At 37.6% G+C, this 19,220-nt stretch overlaps 1 protein-coding gene across 8 annotated transcripts in view; it reads left to right on the top strand.

Annotated features, from left to right (window-relative positions):
- LOC139934396 (b(0,+)-type amino acid transporter 1-like) overlaps positions 1 to 19,220 on the top strand; it is a 70,143-nt gene that overhangs the window by 11,712 nt on the left and 39,211 nt on the right. For 6 of the 8 annotated variants that reach the window (XM_071928609.1, XM_071928607.1, XM_071928614.1 and 3 more), the window contains one exon: positions 3,742 to 3,846. The exons of 1 other annotated variant lie outside the window; for it this stretch is intronic. The gene's annotated coding sequence lies outside the window, so the exon portion shown is untranslated. Of the gene's footprint in view, positions 1 to 3,741; positions 3,847 to 18,222; positions 18,295 to 19,220 lie in introns of those variants that run through there. One more of the 8 variants, XM_071928613.1, reaches the window with a different exon arrangement.

Below are 19,220 nucleotides of genomic sequence, written 5' to 3'. Positions count from 1 at the left end.
GCCCTGTAGTGTGATTCACAATTGTGTGCAGTGTAATGGACATGAGAACGTGTTAAGAATTGAACATTAGCGTGCATGGCTTACTGTATTAAAAGCTTCATTTGAAATGGGACTGATCCCTTCAGGCGTTGATAAATAAGCTCCAATTATAGAACATTTTAAAATGAATTGCTACACGAAGCCTGAGACTTTGGCTTCCTTTCTAGACCTCATACAGTGAGCCTATACACACAAAATGGAAGTCTGGAATCGGAGCTTCCAAATCTTTCTATTTCTGCAGAAAGTTCCCTAAAAATAAAAAAATATTTCTGCGTTCTGATGAACACATTTGAAAATCTTCCTAGTTATGGAAACTTTGTCCCTATTATATTGAATGTTGTTATAAATATCTCTGAAATATCTCTGAAACTGTTGTACTAAAACCTTATTGCAAGATGCACCATAGCACATGGTACCAGATTCAATGCCAATGTCCTAAGTGTCCAAAGTGGCCTTGCCCTTGAAAGAAATTTCAGGGCTCGATTTCTTAAAGAACTGAGATCCATCTTAAGACATGTGAGATGTTAATCAGTTACTGGCCTGGAGTTTACACGCAGACCACAGAGTCCATGGCCTTCATTGCCCCAAGTCTTAGCCTTGGTGCCCCTTCTCAAAAGTTTCCCATTGACTTTACGTTTTTAGAATTGAAAAAAAATGCCCTGCAAAATGAAAATGGTCTTGCCGTTTCAAAGATGAAATTCCAGGCCTGCGGTTACTGCCATTATCGTTGTTGTTATTATTATTATTATTATTATTTATTCGGCCAAGGTTTCAACAAGCAGTACAACATACAATATTACCGAAAAAATATGACACTATAAGAAACAACAAAATGTCACCTAGAACAAATGTAAACTGTTGACGGAATTGAAACAGAACACTATTGATTTGTATTGTGACATCACACTTTGCTTTGCAATTAATATTGATTCACACTTCGGATCAATCTTAGCTCCAGGCCAATCACAAGAATGAAAAACGAAACCCCAGACTTGTATCCTACAAATTTTCAGCTTGGTTGCGTAGTTTCTGGGATTTTAGTTTGATTTTGAGTTCTACACATTCTATCATTTTATCATTGCGTGAACATCAGTTTTGTTTTTTAGGGCATTAAATTGACAGTAAAACTGAGATTACACGTGTGCAATGTAATAAAAGGAGCAGCTTGTCCCAATAAAATGAGATGTAATCAGCAGACTGTACACGTATTTATTACACGTAATTTTGCACTTTTCTTCAAGGGTATACCCTTGTCTGTTATGTCAGGTGATTATTTTTCTAAGCACTGGGTTGTTTTGTCTTTGTATTAATATTTATTGTTAACAAGATCAAAACAAACTGTCCTTCCCTCTTTTTTTATGCAATTGCAAAACTCTTCAGTCCCCTCAACAGTTTGTCTAATGGAGTTGCATTCGAACTGTAATTTTGATGTCTTTCTGTATATATTTTTGGGTTGAACAATGAAAACCTGACCCAACTGGGACCAATGAACCTGTGACCTCTGGAGTAACATGCGGGCCCTCTACCAACTGAGCTATCTAGCCCTTTGTCGGTGGTCTTCATATTTTGTCAATCTTTTTTTCCCGAGTCCTCGATATTATAAACAGATGAATAGGATAAAGATCAAAATTTTGGTCACATGAAGGCGATATTAATGTAAATTCAGGCTTGAACTTAGAGGGGAGGGGAGGGGTGGGATTCACAAGACCATAAATAGGGCTTGTGGCTCAAAATGTGTACTGGACCAGAATTAAATAAATAACCAGATAAATAAATACAAAAATTACAATTTACAAAAAACTTCATGACCTCGTTTTTCATGAGTTTGAGTCGATTGGAACAAGTGCTCGGACATGAAGAGTTATTTCTTTATGGGTATTTTAGTAAACTTCTTTATAGAATTACTCAAGTAGAATTGAAAGGCACATTAAAGCCATTGGACCCTTTCGGTTCAAAAAAAAAAAAAAAAAGATTTATTTTAAACACATGTCATGACACGGCGAAACGCGCGGAAACAAGGGTGGGTTTTTCCGTTGTTTTCTCCCGACTCCTATGACCGATTGAGCCTAAATTTTCACAGGTTTGTGATTTGATATAGAAGTTGTGGTACACAAAGTGTGGGCCTTGGACAACACTGTTTACCGAAAGGGTTCAATGGCTTTAAATACTTCAACTTATTATTTTAAAGATCTTACACAGGGGTATAAACACAACCCCCCCCCCCCAAACAGCAGACGTACCAGGTAAAAAAAAAACTGTTCTCGGTAATGTGCGCATGCTCAGAACTACGTAAACAAAGAAAATTTACCTGGTAAGTCTGCTGCCACCTAGCGTTCCAAAGTCTCCCATTGACTGATGTACTATTCTTCATGCATGCTTTTCACTATACTACAAAAATAACTTTTTCTTGCACATAATAACTTTTATTTGACATTTCACATTGTTTTTGTTTTTCCTCCATTCACAAATCTGCCTTGATATCACTGTTGCAGTGTACATAAAACTCTAAAAAGAAAATATTAGTTTCCAATGAATAAAATTAATGTATGAAATCAATATTTAATGTCTCGTAGCATTTGTGGTTAAGTAATTTGTGGCTACATTTGCATTCAGATTGCTTTCAAATAACACAGTGTGTTCCTTGTGAAAATAAAACAAAGAAAACAGTCTGTTTGCAAATCTGGGAGATTGAGTTTTAGTTGTGTTAATGCTGTTTTTTGCATATTGTATAATGTGCAATTCATCTATTAATTGTGTTTAACATGGAGTGAAAGGTTGGAGACAAAAAGAAATCCATTTTTATGTCTTTATTGGCCATTGAGAATTATCAAATACAAATCACACAAATCACCAGTACTTGTTGAGATTGTCGCAATTCATATCCCGATACAAATGTTTGCAAAATAAAACCACTAAAATCGATGAAAATTTTGCAGTTTGGTCACAAGCTGTTTTTATTGAAATAAAAAAAAAAACTTTAAGAGGATGGGAATTAATTGACTCTTCCTAAAAACAATCTTCACTTTTCCCTTTAAAGGGTCTATGTAACTTTTGTAGGACAAAAAACACAATGTCCACAGATTTACACTAAACTTACACAGTTTGAAGATAATGATAGTAGAAAGCTTCCCTGAAAATATTACGTGCTGAGGTGCTGTAGTTTTTTGGGAAATGAGTAAATGTCATGAAAATAATTTTTGTCTCATGAGACGAAAATTATTTTAATCATTTACATTTTCAATTTTCATGATATTGTTTTACTCATTTCTCAAAAATTACAGCACCTCAGTAAGTAATATTTGAAGGGAAGCTTTCCACTCTCATTATCTTCAAACCCTGTAAGTTTAATGTAAATCTATGGACATTTTGAAAAAGTACCCAAGTCTTAGCAAGATCTGACCAATCAGTGTTTACACAACCAGTGATTAACAATGAGAGAGGTGGTTCACTCCGCCCTTGTGATTAAGTCAGGACTTTGGTCATATTGGTCCCATATAGATCGCCTAAATTATCAATATGTCAACATAGTGTAACCAGATAAAGGAGTTCATAGAGGACTGTTGGTCTTTTAAAACTACTGCATGCTCTAACCATGTCACTGTCGTAACATCCACTCAAACATTTAAGGGTCCCCTTTGCTTGATTTTGTCTCCTTCACCGACAACAACTTGTGAATGTCTGGTACTTTCATTCCCTATAAAGGATTGCTGGTGGACATCCTCAAAGTTTGTCTTCTCACGTCGCATCAGGATCTCGAGGGAGAAATAGAAACACAGCTCTAGTTTTTGAAATACGCTAAAAAGTGTGGTAAGTGAGTCTGTAGTGTACAAATATTTCTGTTTAAAGTTCAGTTTCTTTGGTATTTAAATTGACTGGTTTGATTATTTTTAAAAGTCCATGAGTCAAGTGTAATGGATCAACCATATGGGAAGGTGAGTGTAGCTCTTTTATTGGACTTCAATGTTATACATATTTGTTTACCGATGTCTATTATTACGATCAGCTGGGGTGGTTACCGATGATATTCAGGTGTATTTGCTCACATCTTGGCTCGGTGACCCTCTTCAACAAATGAGAATGCATTTTATGTGGGGTTGTGAAAACGTTTTTGTATTTTTACAATTGAGTTTGTACAAGACATCTAAAGAAACACTTCAAATTTCTGCTCTCACATTATTTGATTACTTTGTTGCTTCACCGTGAGAGCAAATTCCTCTGGTCATTGCCTTCATGACCCTAGTCGTTGCCTTGATGCTCAAGTCATTGCCTTGCTGCCCTTGATGTGCCAGTAGAAATGTACGGTTCCCTCATTGCAGTAAAATGAAGACTCCCTTCTCATCTTCTTTTCACTTCTGGTTTGCTCACCTAGGCTGTGTTCTGTTTGCCTGCTGCCTGCTTGCATACCTCCAACTTTGAAAATAGTTAAAAGGCAACTCTCAGTTGCAGTATTGTGACTTTGAAATTCCTGAATGTAATTTAAATGCAAGGTTTTGAGTACCCTTTGAAAGGGCCATGTATAATTTCCTATAAAACTTCCTATCAAATATAAATGGACTACAGAACTATGCTGAGTGTTACTGATTCAAATAAATGTAAACTAGGTTGCAACATAGTTTTTTTCCCTTTCCGATTGCATTTTAAAAATCTGACAAGATGCCTAAAAGGCTACGGAAAAGCCATTAACTTTCATTTATGCTGCCTGCCACGAACGAGGAATATTTACATGTACCTTTGAAAAAAATATATACCTGAATACCGTGTGTAAACTAGAAGAAGCTTTTCAACTGGTTCATTTTATATGCGAGGCCTGTGACATTTTTAAGAGTGCAGAGAGAGGTAACATCGTCTGCCATCATGCTGTTCAATCACACCGTGTAGCTCTCGGTTTTGCTACGCTCTCGTTGCCACTACCGACCGTGACTGTAGGTGTGATGACGCTCACCTGCACTTTCAATCAAGGCGGAAAAAGGTCAACATGCTCCCAAAAAAGCCAAGATGAGATAGAAGAAGTTGCATGTTATGAAAAAAAAGATAGAGAGAAAAAAAACCCAGCAAACCTGGTTACCTGCCAAGACAAGATAAAGAATTTGCATGCCAGAAAAAGAAAAACCCAAGGAGTCTGGTCACATGCCTGCACATCTTGGCCAAAACTCATTCGACAGCGCGTTACCATGCATTCCTAAGAGCCATGCATTCCTAAGAGCCGAAACTGATGCATATTCATTAAGCCGTTTGTTTGGCATGCTTCATTTCTCTGGGGGAGTCGGTCCAATATATAGTTCTTAGTTTACTGTGTGTAGATTTAATGATATAAGGCGATCAAAACAAAGTGATGATCGTGGACGAGATTTAACATGCAAAAGAGCATGATAGATTTTGAGGTTTTTTCTGAGTTTGTTTGCCATTTTGTTTGGCACGCTTCAATCTCTGGGGGAATTCTGTCCAACATAGTTCTCAGTTTATTGTGTTTAGATTTAATGATTTAAGGCGATCAAAACAACAAAATGATGATCGTGGAGGAGACTTAAACGTGTACGTAAGGGCCGAGATAGATTTGGCCGAGATAGATTTTGAGGTGTGTTTTTTTCAGTGATTAAAATCTTAAGAAGATCAATAGGGATGAAAAGTTATTTCTCTGCAGAATTGTCCTGATTTCAGGATTTTCTTAAAACCTCCTTGAGCCTTCCAATTTTCTTGAACAAAGTAAAGCAGTCACTGAAGGGTGAAAGATAGACATAGTCCACATTGTGCCCAAACCTGTAGTTTTTGTATTTCTGTTGATACACAGAGTCTGCGTACCTTCTGAATTGTAACAACTGGAAGGTTCTGGGTGTGGAAGAATGGGGAACTCGGGCCAGCAGACCATTTACAGGAATTCAATGGTCAAACTTCTGATATACTGGGGTTTATTGGGCAGTTGCTACTATGCATGAGAAATGAGACGGCCTATTTACAACGGCCTTGTTGATGCACTTTATTTTGTGAAGGTCACAATAAGTACACATTTTTATTGAGACTTTTCTACTTGGCAGTTTTTTCTTCTTGTCAGGGAACTAGGAAAACAAGTGATGGACATGTGTTTGTGGTCGACTTATTCGTGCAATTAATCATTTGAAATCATCAGGGTCCAATTTCATAAAGCCTGTAAGCACAAACATTTGCTTAGCATGAAATTTTCTTCCTTGATGAAAACAGGATTACCCGACTAAATTTCCAATTGTTGCACATTGCTTGTTACTGGTGTTCAGCTGTTGCTTGCTTATCCTGAAAAACCTGTGGAAATTTGGTTGGTAATCATGTTTTTATGAAAGAAGAAATTTCATGCTCAGCAAATTGTTGTGCTTACAGGCCTTATGAAACTGGGCCCTGTGCTAGGATTGAGCTCAGTAGTGGGATCCCAGAATTTTTTTATTGGTACGGTTTTAATATTTATAGTGTATAAAAAAATGTCTCGGTAAAGTGTAGAGACTCTGAAATTCTCTCTCAATTCTCCCCAACCTTCTCCCAACCCAAATGGAAATGTGTAGTTACTCCCGATGACTTGTCCAACCAGGTTGGAATGCAAGCCCTTTCATAGGTTCGAGTGCATGTACATGTATACGTACATTCCCTTTCATGGCAATGGCAGTTCCACAGCCAACAATTACCGCCATGCTGTGCTCTACGGAGCCACACATACACAAGCTGCAGCCAGAAGACTGACAACAACAGCATGAACATCTGTAATAACAAATGGTGTGTAAAATATGAAATTTAAAGGCAACTCTTCCAGCCATGATATCTTATGATCAGTTATCATTGAGCATAACTCGGACAGTGCAGATGTATGATGTGGAACAATTGTACATAATGTAATTTTGAAGACCAATTCCCGATTCCTTATTTGTCTGTAACTGTAGTGTAGAGTCCGTGGACAGATATGTGGGCCCTTCAATTGGAATCTCAGTCTTTTAGCTACAGATTCAATACTAAAATCATACTGCTTCGAAATGAATTGTCATCTGGAAACGTATAAATTCAACTCACAAGGTCTCAAAACACTAAAATACATAGATATAAAACTTGAGAGAAAACAATTATCTGGTGGAAAATCAGCCATTAAGCAGCTCCACGAAATTCGGTCCTGTGTAAAGACACTGGACAATACTGGTGATTGTAAAGACTAGTTTTCTCACTTGGTGTATCTCAACGTAAAATAACAAACCTTGAAAATTTGAGCTCAACTGGTCGTCGAAGTTGCGAGATAACTATGAAAGAAAAAACACCCTTTTCACACAAAGTTGTGTGCTTTCAGTTGCTTGATTTCGAGACCTTAAATTCTAATTCTGAGGTCTCAAAATCAAATCCGTGGAAAATTCCTTCTTTCTCGAAAAATACATTGATACTTCAGAGGGAGCTGTTTCTCACCATGTTTTATACTATCAACCTCTTACACGTTACCAAGTAAGGTTTTATGCTATTAATTATTTTGAGTTATTACCAATAGTGTCCACTGCCTTTAAAGTGTAGTAGCCAGGTCATTTATATTATCAGCACATTAAATGTCAAAATAGCAACAACATTTCAAACGAAGCAGAGTTAATCAGTGTGAAATAAGCAGCACATGATGTATTTATCAGCTGTTCGGTCAACAAACTTCCACAAGCCTTCGCAGTTCTCATGAAAATTCTTTTATCATTTTCTGGTGGTCTTCTTTTCGAAGGTGACACCATAATCCGGCATTTTGGAATCTAAAGATAAAAAGATTATAAGTTGCATGATGGTGCATCACAGTTCGGAATAAAGCGTACTTCAAAAAAACTGATGAGCGCTCTTAGCTATTAGTTAAGACTATTTGATGCTCCTCCCTAATGCAGCTGATAAGATTCTATAATCAACCTCCAAATTGTTTTTTATCTCTGTGTTCAAATAACTTCCAGCAGTTATGGTGTTGACTCCTTCAACAATGGTCTGTTTTTATATATATATAATCTTAAACATAAAAATTATGAAACATAAGGGGTTATCACAGTCTTGTTGTAGCTTCACTAAGAGCTAAATATGAGTGCATAATCTTTCAGCTGATCAGTTTTTAAAATTCTTCTGATTTTCTTTTGAAGACCAATATGAGAGTCGGAACATTGTTTTTCCCTCCGTTTTATATGGGGTGATGTTTTGCAACTTTTTGCACCCCTTTTCCATACGCAATGGTATGCTTTATAATTGTTGCCCAGTTTGACCTAAATTCTCTACTAGCCTTCACCTTTACTCTTCAAATTTGAGCCCAAGTCCAGAACCTTCTGTGTTCTTTCCCCCTGCAAGTTCACCCTTCTCAATAACCATTCTCTGCTATATATTAACCTAGAGCATGGAGAACTGTTTGTGAATTGCACCATTCAAGTAATTTCCTATGCAATTCTAATCCGGACAAAGGCACTGAGAGTGAATGGAAAGGGTTTAATTCCAATAATAACCAGATCGTGTTGTGGTCGTTGGCCTGCAGGCTCGCATGACGCAGAGCGGGGACAAAAATATAACATGCATCAAGGAATTATAGAGCGAAAAAATCGTTCCATTGGTACTTATTCAAGAGTAATTTTATGCATGCGTATATAGTGATGCGTTTTATGCACTTGAGTAAATTTGGAGAGATAAGATATTATAAAGCTGTTTCTTTCACACGGGGAAGAATGTTCTTTGTGCTGCAGTTTTAGTTAAACTTTGGGGTTCTACATAGACAAATTTGCGAGAGCTGGGATTGAACCCACTGCCTTGGGGTATGTGTGTTGTTGCTAGCCCAACATGGCTTTCTAGCCCCCTTGTTGGTGGTCTCCCTATTTTATAAAAAGATACATGTATATTTGATTTCTTTTTAGACACTTTACTCCATCTAACTCCACTTTGGCTTGAAATTTCATTTATTTGCAATTTAGTAAACAAGTTTTTTGTTTCAGTAGGTGCCTGCTGTCGGAAAAGGTAATTTTAAATAATAAAGACATAAGGAATGCTTTTCCTTTAGTATGCTGATAATGTAATTCGACAAATTGAAATGGTGTACCTATGAAACAACACTAATATGTACTGTAATTAGACAGAAACAAACACTACTCAAAAAATAGTTAGCTGTGATAAACCTGTCCACCGGAAAGAAAACTAGTAATTAGTGAGAAATGCGAGCCATGCGAATAGTTTATATCATCTCGCGACAAAATTCCACCGTTTTAAAAGAAGTGAGAAATAAACCTTGGATGAATTGTCTCTAGGCATGCCCTAGAGTTTAGTAAGAAGGAGGAAAAAGAGACGTAGAATCATAAACAAACGAAGCATGCAAAAAATGCAGTGTCAGTATAGTCTAGAGGAGCTTATCATTTCTGAATGACGGAAGGAGAGACTAGAGGGGGTGGGGCGCAAGGTTTTTGTTTGTTGAACCTACGTGTAGATAGCCCAAGGATGTTTGGTGAAAAACCTCCTAAATGGCCAATTTGTCAAACATGATTTCACTCTCCCTGTCTGCTCTAGAATGCTGGAGGTCAATGGTTCAAGTCCCACCCAAGCTGCGTGTGGATTCTATTGATCTTGCAAGACTCTCTTAAAATTGGGAATAGTACATTTGGATGATACCTAAGCCTGCATCCTTCTGGGTTTTGAGCCCCTAGGAGTAAAGGTGGTAAAACGTACCCCTGGTGACAGTTGATTTGGGTTGACAGCCCAAATCAGGAGTTGTGATGTTAGGTGATATCACAGAAAAGCTTTTGTACAAAAAAATCATACATTAGTGCAGGGAAGAGCCCAAAAGGTCAGGGCTCTGTCCACTGGGTGCTGATTTTCCTTTATCCTAATTTTCCCCCCTGAATATCTTTAAAGACACTGGACACTATTGGTTATTGCCAAAGACTAGCCTTCACAGTTGGTGTATCTCAACATATATGCATAAAATAACATACCTGTGGAAATTTGAGCTCAATCGGTCATCGAAGTTGCGAGATAGTAATGGAAGACAAAAATCTTGTCACATGAAGTTGTGTGCTTTCAGATGCTTGATTTCGAGACCTCAAATTCAAAATCTGAGGTCTCGAAATCAAATTCGTGGAAAATTACTTCTTTCTTGAAAACTACATTACTTCAGAGGGAGCCACTTCTCACAATGTTTTATACTATCAACCTTTCCCCATTACTCATTACCAAGTAAGGTTTTATGCTAATTAATATTTTGAGTAATTACCAATTGTGTCCACTGCCTTTAAAATGGAAGGGATGGGTTTTGACATCCCCTGTGACATCGCCAAAGCACCGTTTCCGTAAAAAACACAGAACAATCCTTCAATAAGGATGAACTACATTTGTTGCCAATGATTTCCTAGAAGTGTTTTGATGCATCAGTTAGAGTCAGAGTTCTCAGTACCTTTAGAGGAAATATTAAGTGTTTTTGGTCTATATGTATGGCTTGCTGTGGCAGAGTGGTCTAGCGCTCCAGACCCAAGCTCTGTTTTTCTGAGTGTGGATTTGAGTCCCCGTCTTAATCACTATTGCTCATTCGTCTGATTGATGCGAAACCGTTGGTCCTGTGTGTTGTTTAGTGTACGTAAAAAGACCCAGTGCATTTATCACAAACAGAAGGGGTTCATGACGCAGTATTTCTGGCATGGTTTAGCAGCAATTAAATTTGCACACCACACCGTTTATATCCTTCAAGGTGTTGTGTTATGGTCGCTTTGTCTCATTGAACTATTCTTAGCTAGCTTTGCCAGATTTGATAATTTTGTAACAGGTTTTCGTCTAGGTTTTCATCTACTATTACTATTATATTTTACTCGGCCATTTCTCAAAACAAAAACCAACAAATAAACAGTATACAAATAGTCTGTTTGAACCAATGAAATAACTAAATAAATAAATGCCAATATCACCTTGGCCAGGATTACCAAGAGTGTACTCCGATCTTTAGACATACACTTACTCAAACAAACATGGCACATTTGAAATGTGCAGCTGGAATCAGAGTTCAGTACATTTATAAGAAATGTTCAAGTGTCCGGTCTATTAGCTAGAATCGGTGTTCCAAACAGGAAATGCTAGTGCAAAATTTTTCCAAAATAGTTTTTACCTCACATGCCTTAATTCCATGTCGGGGTTAACTTGGTAGGTCAAACACCTCATTTAAAAACCCAACTCAATGTTATCAGTAACCTGCAACCTGCCCTGCTTTTTTTCTGTTTGTAAATATCCGTCATAAGGAAAACTGAAAAACATCAGAAAAAAATATGTTAAAAAATAACTCACTGGGGAGTACAAACAGCTTGGGGGAGGGAATGGGTTAGATTAGGGTCAAAATTTGATTAGTAAATTTTCCAGTGCGAATCAGTTTCCAGAGACCCATTTATTGCAGTGAAATTGGATAACCAAAGTTAAAAGTTATCCTCAACCAGGGTGGTTGAAAGGATATGGAAGAAAAACTCCTTTTTTTGTTTGGTTTTCATACGAAATAGTAATACAAAACAAAGTTTTAAAAAAAATCTAAGAAATTCTAAAACAAAAATACATGTAGATGGAAATTTGCATCGGGGATAAAGAACATTAATTATACCCGTATACACTTATGTGTGTTAGCGCTGTATACTTGGTACTTTCCCGAGCTCTGTGAAAACAAATCACAGGCATAATACTCGGGCGGGATACAAACCCCTGACCATGGTAATCATAAACATCACTAACAAGTCTTGAACCCCCACCCTCCCCCCCCCCAAAAAAAAAAAAAAAAAGCCAGTAGCTAAAGCAAAACAAATCAAAAGAAAACAAATAATACGCAATATAAAAACCTGTACTTTTTTTTTTTTTTTTTTAATCCACCCCATCCCTCTCTTTGAATCCATAAGCAAATCGACCCGGCCAGAATATTTAGGAAAGCATTTTAAAATGTTCTCACACGGACCACTTGTAAATGCACTGACTCTTGCGTCCATGAATCGATTTCCACAAGCAGCAGCGCCGTTCCCCCTTTTATGCTCCACCTCCCAAGTGGCCATATTTGGTAAATAGATCAAGGTGTGGAATGGGTGCCAGAGATCAAGGCTAAGGTCAAGGAACTTGAGACTTGCGGCTCTCTCTCTCTCTCCCCGAGAAAATCTTTGAGACTCGGAAATTATGCCTCTGGAATTTTGGGAGCTATATTCCGTGTGTTTGCATTTTGGAGGTTTTGATTACTGGAGGGCCTCATGTAGGGCAATAATTGTTGATTTTCTTCAGTCTTTCCCATAATTTCTGTGTTTGAAGTCCCTGGTTTTTAAATAATTACCATTTGCACCGATGTGTTACGGTAAAAAAACCTATGTTTTTTATCCAAGATGCACAAAAAAAGTTTTTACTGTCAAAACATGTACTTCCATTCCATGTCATCTTAAAATCTTGAGTACCTTTTACAGTTGAAAATTTCCTTCTGGTTATTTTGAGGATCTGTTTATTAATAGAACACTGTAAATAAATACTTCCCCATCTGAACACCAAGGGTTTATCACAGCTTTAATAAGTGACTGGCTGCTGTGCCATCCTGACTGCTATTTGAAGAAAATAAAAAATAAAAAACCTGGAGCAACATTCCTCTGATCTTCTCAAGTACTTTTTCTTTTTACCCTACATCAAGAACATGGCTGCAAAGTAGAAGACAAAAAAAAATAGAACAGGGCTGCTTCGGTCTGTCAATGCAATGTCAAGTTTTAAATTACTGGCTGGTCTGCAGGACTGTGTTTTTTGTGTGAAACGGAGTGTTGAACAACTGCTGGGATTGGCATTCAGGAACCCCTGTATCGATAAAGTCGATGGATTGTATACGTAGTTTGAGCCGGCATCAAAACTTATTGGCTGGCGGGTGTTCTTCGTCAACTCTCCTTCCAGTTTTGAAGCGGTGAATGAACTGTGAAATGAGTTCAGTTATTGTTCTTCTGTTCAGACTAGCTGTACTCTTTTGTCTAAATATGTTCATGTCTGAAGATAATTGTCATGTTGTACATAACTCCCATTTGTGGTTACAAATCTAGTTTTGGCTGAGCAGAATTTGTTCAGAAGGCGGCAGAACTTTTGTCAAGTGATGTTTGAATCTGTGCATTGCTTGGATCATTAGAAAAACTATAGTGGTAAATATGGAAGTACAACCATGTATAAATACTGTTTGGGGAGAAGTGTATGGTTCTGATATGAGAATAACCAGTGTGGTCTCAATGTTTGTAGCTGTATACTTTGCGTACTGAAGACAAGCAGAGTATAAATATATACTTTGAAACATCCAAGCAGAGTTTCAAAACAAAAGTAACATTTCTCCTACAAGACTTTGTACCCCGAGGCAGTGGCCACTATTGGTAATTACTCAAAATAATTGTTTAGCATAACAACTAACTTGGTAAAATGCAATAGAGAGCTGGTGATAGTAAAAAAAAACTTGTGAAAAAAACCAGTATGGTCTCAATGTTTGGAGCTGTAAACTTTGCTTTTAACTTCTGAAGACAAGCAGAGTACACTGTTCTAAATATCGAGCAGAGTTTCAAAACAAAACACACATTTTTCTCGGAAGAGTTTGTAATACCCTTAAACTGACTAGTCAGAGTTTGTATACCATTAAAGGCAGTGGACACTATTGGTAATTGTCATAGACTAGCCTTCACAGTGGTAATTGTCAAAGACTAGCCTTCACAGTTGGTGTATCTCAACATATGCATAAAATAAAAAACCTGTGAAAAATTTAAGCTCAATCGGTCATCGAACTTGCGAGATAATGAAAGAAAAAAACACCCTTGTAACACGAAGTTGTGTGCGTTTAGATGGTTGATTTCGAGACTTCAAGTTCTAAATCTGAGGTTTTGAAATCAAATTCGTGGAAAATTACTTCTTTCTCGTAAACTATGGCACTTCAGAGGGAGCAATTTCTCACAATGTTTTATACTATCAACCTGTCCCCATTACTCGTCACCAAGAAAGGTTTTATGCTAATAATTATTTTGAGTAATTACCAATAGTGTCCACTGCCTTTAAACTTACTACATGTATAGGAAGAGTTTGCACACCCTTAAACTTACTATACTGTATTTTTTTCTTTGGTTTTGTACCAAAGAACTTAGTATACAATGCTTTATACACACCTGTGTATGGGTAAAAACAAACAATTACAAAACAGTAGCGCATTATTGCCATGTACGTATGTACTAAACTGACACCCTCCATTCCTGTATACATTTGTTTTTTATTCAGATACCCATGTATACATAATATACAACCAGTGTTAGCTATGTGTGAACCATACAGCTGCCCTATCCAATTGTCCTTTGTAGTTTGTTTTACTTCGCTCTAGTCATCAGATAGGTAGATCCTGAAGATTAACCGATATCATATAATCTTTTATAACTTTGTATTTTAGTTATTGGCCCAGTTTGTAGTTATCAGTAGTGACCTTCAGTTTTAAAATCGTTATAAAATCGTTAAACTTTGGTTTTACCGTCTTTTGAAGAAAGTGCGATCAGAAGTTGTAGATAAAAACAATTTGTCTTACAGAATTGTGCTGCATCATTGACTTCATTCTATTAGCATCACAACTTTCTGATTTTTTCCTTTTTAGTTTTTAAAGTGACACTCTATTGTAGAAACAGCAGTCCATTTCTAGTCGTCTATATAATCAAAATATAGAACTGTTAAATATACAAACATGTTACAAAATAGTATAGGATTTGCCTGTTCCTGTCCTTTTTATAGAACTTTAAAGTAGCCTTTATGTTTTTAAGCGCAGCCATGTTTTTTTAATAGAATAAGTAACATACTCTTGAAATCCTCAAGTTTTCACTTCATTCTACAACAAAGACTGCCAGAAGTTTCTGGTAAACATGGTAAAGAGCATAATTTAAGTAAATCTATAAGCAATGTTTTTTCCCCTTTCTTTTTATTGTTTTTCTTAAGAAATGTTTCACCAAAACACCTGTATTAAGAAGAACAGAATCCTTTCAAACACTTTTGAAACATTAAATGTTTTGATGTGAAAAAAAGTCATTCCTCTATAGACACTGCCGGAAATTGCTGTTAAAGAGCATAACACTCATTGATGTATCCTGGAAACATAGACGTTCAAGTGTCTTTAAGGAGTTAGTTGATGTGACAGTCAAGTCTTCAGGCCCTGAACACGAGCCATAAATCTGTTAGAGCAAACACCGTTTTGACAAATTCATCACCTTTCCGACATCAAGGTACAGGAAACCAGCCACAGGCTATGGACAAGTTCACAGGTCTGGCTGGTAACCTGTCTCATCTCAAGAACAAATCTCCCCATTTTTTATTTTTTTATCTGAAGAATAGACAGAAGGAAGAACCCAAGGGTCTGTCATTGTCAATTTCATCGCCCATTCTCGATTTTGATTTGTGACCCACCTTGACATCCCTGTACCCCTGTGGCTTTTACATTGGAACAAGCTGTTAAGGCGTTGATTGATGCATATTAGTAAGACTTCCTACAACATCCGGGGATGAAGACGCTCCCGCCTTATTGCTAGCCGGCTGGCAGGGAGGTGAATGTCTCTCTCTCTCTCTGACGAGACGAACAGGGGCAGGACAAACACATCTCACCTGGGAAGGGAAGCTTTCCTCACTGTCTTTTGTCACCCTAACAGGCTTGACACGGATTCCATGTTCCATCTCTCGAAAGTTCTTACAGATTTGCTAAGTTCAAATGTTTTTTTTGTTTGTAAGTAACTTTTCCTGAAAAGTACTAAAATGGTTTGGTCAAAGTAATTGTGCAAGTTGCTAACTTGACTGTGTAGTTATTTTCAGTCAGCAAACATAGACAAATAATACAATGATGCGGAACAGCAAAAATGTCTTTGGAGCTAATAAATTCACTTTTGTTGAATTTAGTTCTCAATTTGTAAGGACTTTGCTTCTTTGTCACACATTTATATTTCTACAGTGATTTTTCAGTTTTTCCATTGTCAACTCTTTCAAACAATGTCAGATTGATTTAAGTTTTAACAAGTTCTTCTGAAATGTGCTATTTTTTTATGCTTCATCAATCTGAATGGATGTGGCTTCAAAATGGCCGCCAGAGCCACAGCCAATAAGGCTAACTTTACACACAGATTCTGTGGACGCATTCTGCACATGCTAGACATGCAAGAGGAGCTGTTCGTATTTACTCTGATTGTTTCACACAGTCTGTTTTTATGTTTCATTTTGAGGGAGTTGTTTGAGACGTCCCAACTATTTTTTTGCCGAGATGATTTATCTGATGGTTTTGTCAGGTGTTGGGGTTGGGAAGCTGGTTTGAGTATGGAGCTATAGTTTGTTGTTGATGGCGCATTTCATGGGTGTAGATATCATCATGTATGGGGAGCCAAGTTTGTAGGTGCTGAGGGATGAAGAGCGATCAGGTTTAGACACTGAGCCAATATGGGCCAGACGCCAGATGCATGTTTGCCAAGGTTATTCTATGACAGACTTTATTATCATCTGCACTTCCATGAAATTGGGGGGAATTGTCACTGTTGATTGTATGGAGTATGAGGGAGGGGTGCTCGTCACTTGAAAATGTTGACTTTTGAGATTTACAAGAGTACTAGTTATGTTACAATATTTTTAAAGCTATTTTTCTATTTACGCTGACAACATGTTTGTTTTTACCCCCACATCAGATTACCTGATGAGGAAATAGTAGTTATAGCATAAAAAGGGACTTGAAAGAAAAATAGAAACAGAAACTACAGTTTTAAATGGTCTGAAGTTCCCCCCTGGAAAATAATGCCTTTAAAAGAAGAGCTGTTCGGGAAAATGTTCTTAAATAGTTTTGTAGAATGGTAGATGCTTTAAAAAAAAGAGCATGCAATCATGTTGATTTTGCTTTGGCATGGTGGTTGGTGGTTGGATTTTTCAATAACAATATTTGGGTAACCCACATTGCTACTGACATATGCAAATTTGCTGATAGACACATGTACTACTTTGGATGAAGACTTCCCAATACATGTGCATGCTGTAAGCATTTAGTATCTTTTTCACCAAGTTTTTCCCTGGGTTAGCTTTGTGGAATGTTGCGCATTTTGATAGTAAGAATAATAGCAGTCTGTATGACAGCAGTGTGCTTGATGGGGTATACATGTATGTACAAAGTACTGTACCCCGTCTAGTCGACTGCATGGTGTCAATGCCCTCACTCATTTGTATTTCTGTGGATGCGTTGGTGTCACTCCAGACATGCCAGACATTAAATGGATGGTGCATAGAAGATTTCAGATGGCTGCTGGATGAAAGGGCAATCAGTGGGACATTAGCCTTACCAGTGGAATCAGTCCACTGTTCCAGTTTCTTTGTGATCAAAAAATGTTGCCTTTGGAGGCTGCATCTTGACATGCTCTTACTAGACTTGATTCAAGTCTGAAACTGCATCGGCCACGCAAAGCGCCCCCGCAGATGCCCCAACTAGTGATCGTTAATGATGTAGGTTAATCCACGAAAGGGGCGTTATTTCTGCTACCATGTAACGGTTATCAGGCATTATGTAGACTTAAGCCATGATCAAAGACTTGGAACCAAGTCTAGCTCTCAACAAAACTTATAACAGCCAGTCTTTTATCTGAAAAGGTGAGCAAAACCAATGTGTAATGTGTCGATAACAACATAAATCACAGACTTGCACCTGAAAACGGGTTAGTACATCTTTAACACGATTCAGGAGTGCTAAGATTTGTAATCGTAAGCCTTCCCCATTTCGTGTTCCAACCCCCCCCCCCCCCCCTCCCTCTCTTAAACCGGATAGCCACGTTCTGCACTCCACCAGAATTGATTTTTCTCTCTCTCTATCTCTATGTAGGATTAGATTCAGGTGCGGGGCATTATCGGAAGACTGTTTCCTACATGTAGAAACCAAAAAAATAAAGAAGGAAAAAAAGGGGGGGGGGCTAACCGTGATGCATGTATTATTCATACCCCCTTCCCCTCTTCTCTTGTCTCGCTGCCGGGCTTGTTGTCGTATTGGCCAAGTCGCCACACACTGCCAGAAGTTTTTCGGAGGGGCTCGTCTGATTCAATTAGCTGCCGTCTACACCTTGATACATTGTCTCTCTTTCCACTTGTTCTGGATAACGTTGTCTCTCTTTCGATGATTCGGTGTCGGTCAAACAGTTGAAGTGCGAGGGGGGGAGATGTGAGGATCGCTCTTTTTGTTTTGGCTGAGGATTATTTTTGTGCGCCGCCGACATCGGGGGGATAAGCTTGGATCTATTTCAGATTTGCTCAGTGTGGATTAAAGAAAACAATGTGAGTAGATTTTGGATGATGCCTGTGGAATATGAGAAGGGGTTGGGCTGGTGTTTATATCCCTCTTCCTTGGTTGGCTTATTTGATGTATAAGTGCGATGGGAAAGTAATATTTTAGAGCGTTGGTTAGTAACGACAATAACGTGTACCGGTACTAAGTTTTTAATTCAATTGTTATTTTACTTGTTGGTACGTGAACTCATGTTTCATTTTAACATACTTGTATGTTCAACCCATTAGAGACCATTCACATCTGTATAATCATCACCCTATTATTGTTTTAAGTTTTCAACATCACAAAAATGTATTATGTGAAACGGATGTTAAGTTTTGTGTTTGGAACATAATGTGGACATGGGAAACTTTAGAAAAGGTCAGTTCAGGACTTTACCTTTGCTCTGATTGTTTTGTTTGACCAGAAGTAGGTCAGAACTTGCAGCTGTTTGCGGCCGATATGGGATGTTTGGTACAAGGCGTTTTTGCTATGCTCTCTGTATGGTTAAAGTTATTATTAAGAACTAAAAAAAAGCCCCAACCCTTACACACCAAAACACACACTAAATGTCAGCATTGGGTACAATCCTTAATGCTCATTCTGTACTAAAATAAAACCGACAATGAATACTTTTATCACATAGCTAAAAGCATTGTAATGTAGGGCTTCAAGTTTAAATGCGGACTCCTTTTGTGGTGTGGCAGACATGGAAACATTTCAAGCCTGGTCCATGTAGAGCCCTGCACTTTTTTTACGAAAAACAAGCCTTGAAGTTTATTTATTTTATTTATTTATTTTTACGAAAAACAAGCCTTGAAGTTTATTTATTTTATTTATTAATTTATTTTAATTCTTCGGAAGAAAAAAAAAACACAGGCCGTCTAAGGAAGGGCAAAAGTATAAAAAAAACTGTCATTAAAAAAGATGTGCC

This window comes from Asterias amurensis, chromosome 3, assembly GCF_032118995.1.
Source record: "Asterias amurensis chromosome 3, ASM3211899v1".
Lineage (NCBI taxonomy): Eukaryota > Metazoa > Echinodermata > Asteroidea > Forcipulatida > Asteriidae > Asterias > Asterias amurensis.
This window is presented reverse-complemented; position numbering and strand designations above follow the sequence as displayed.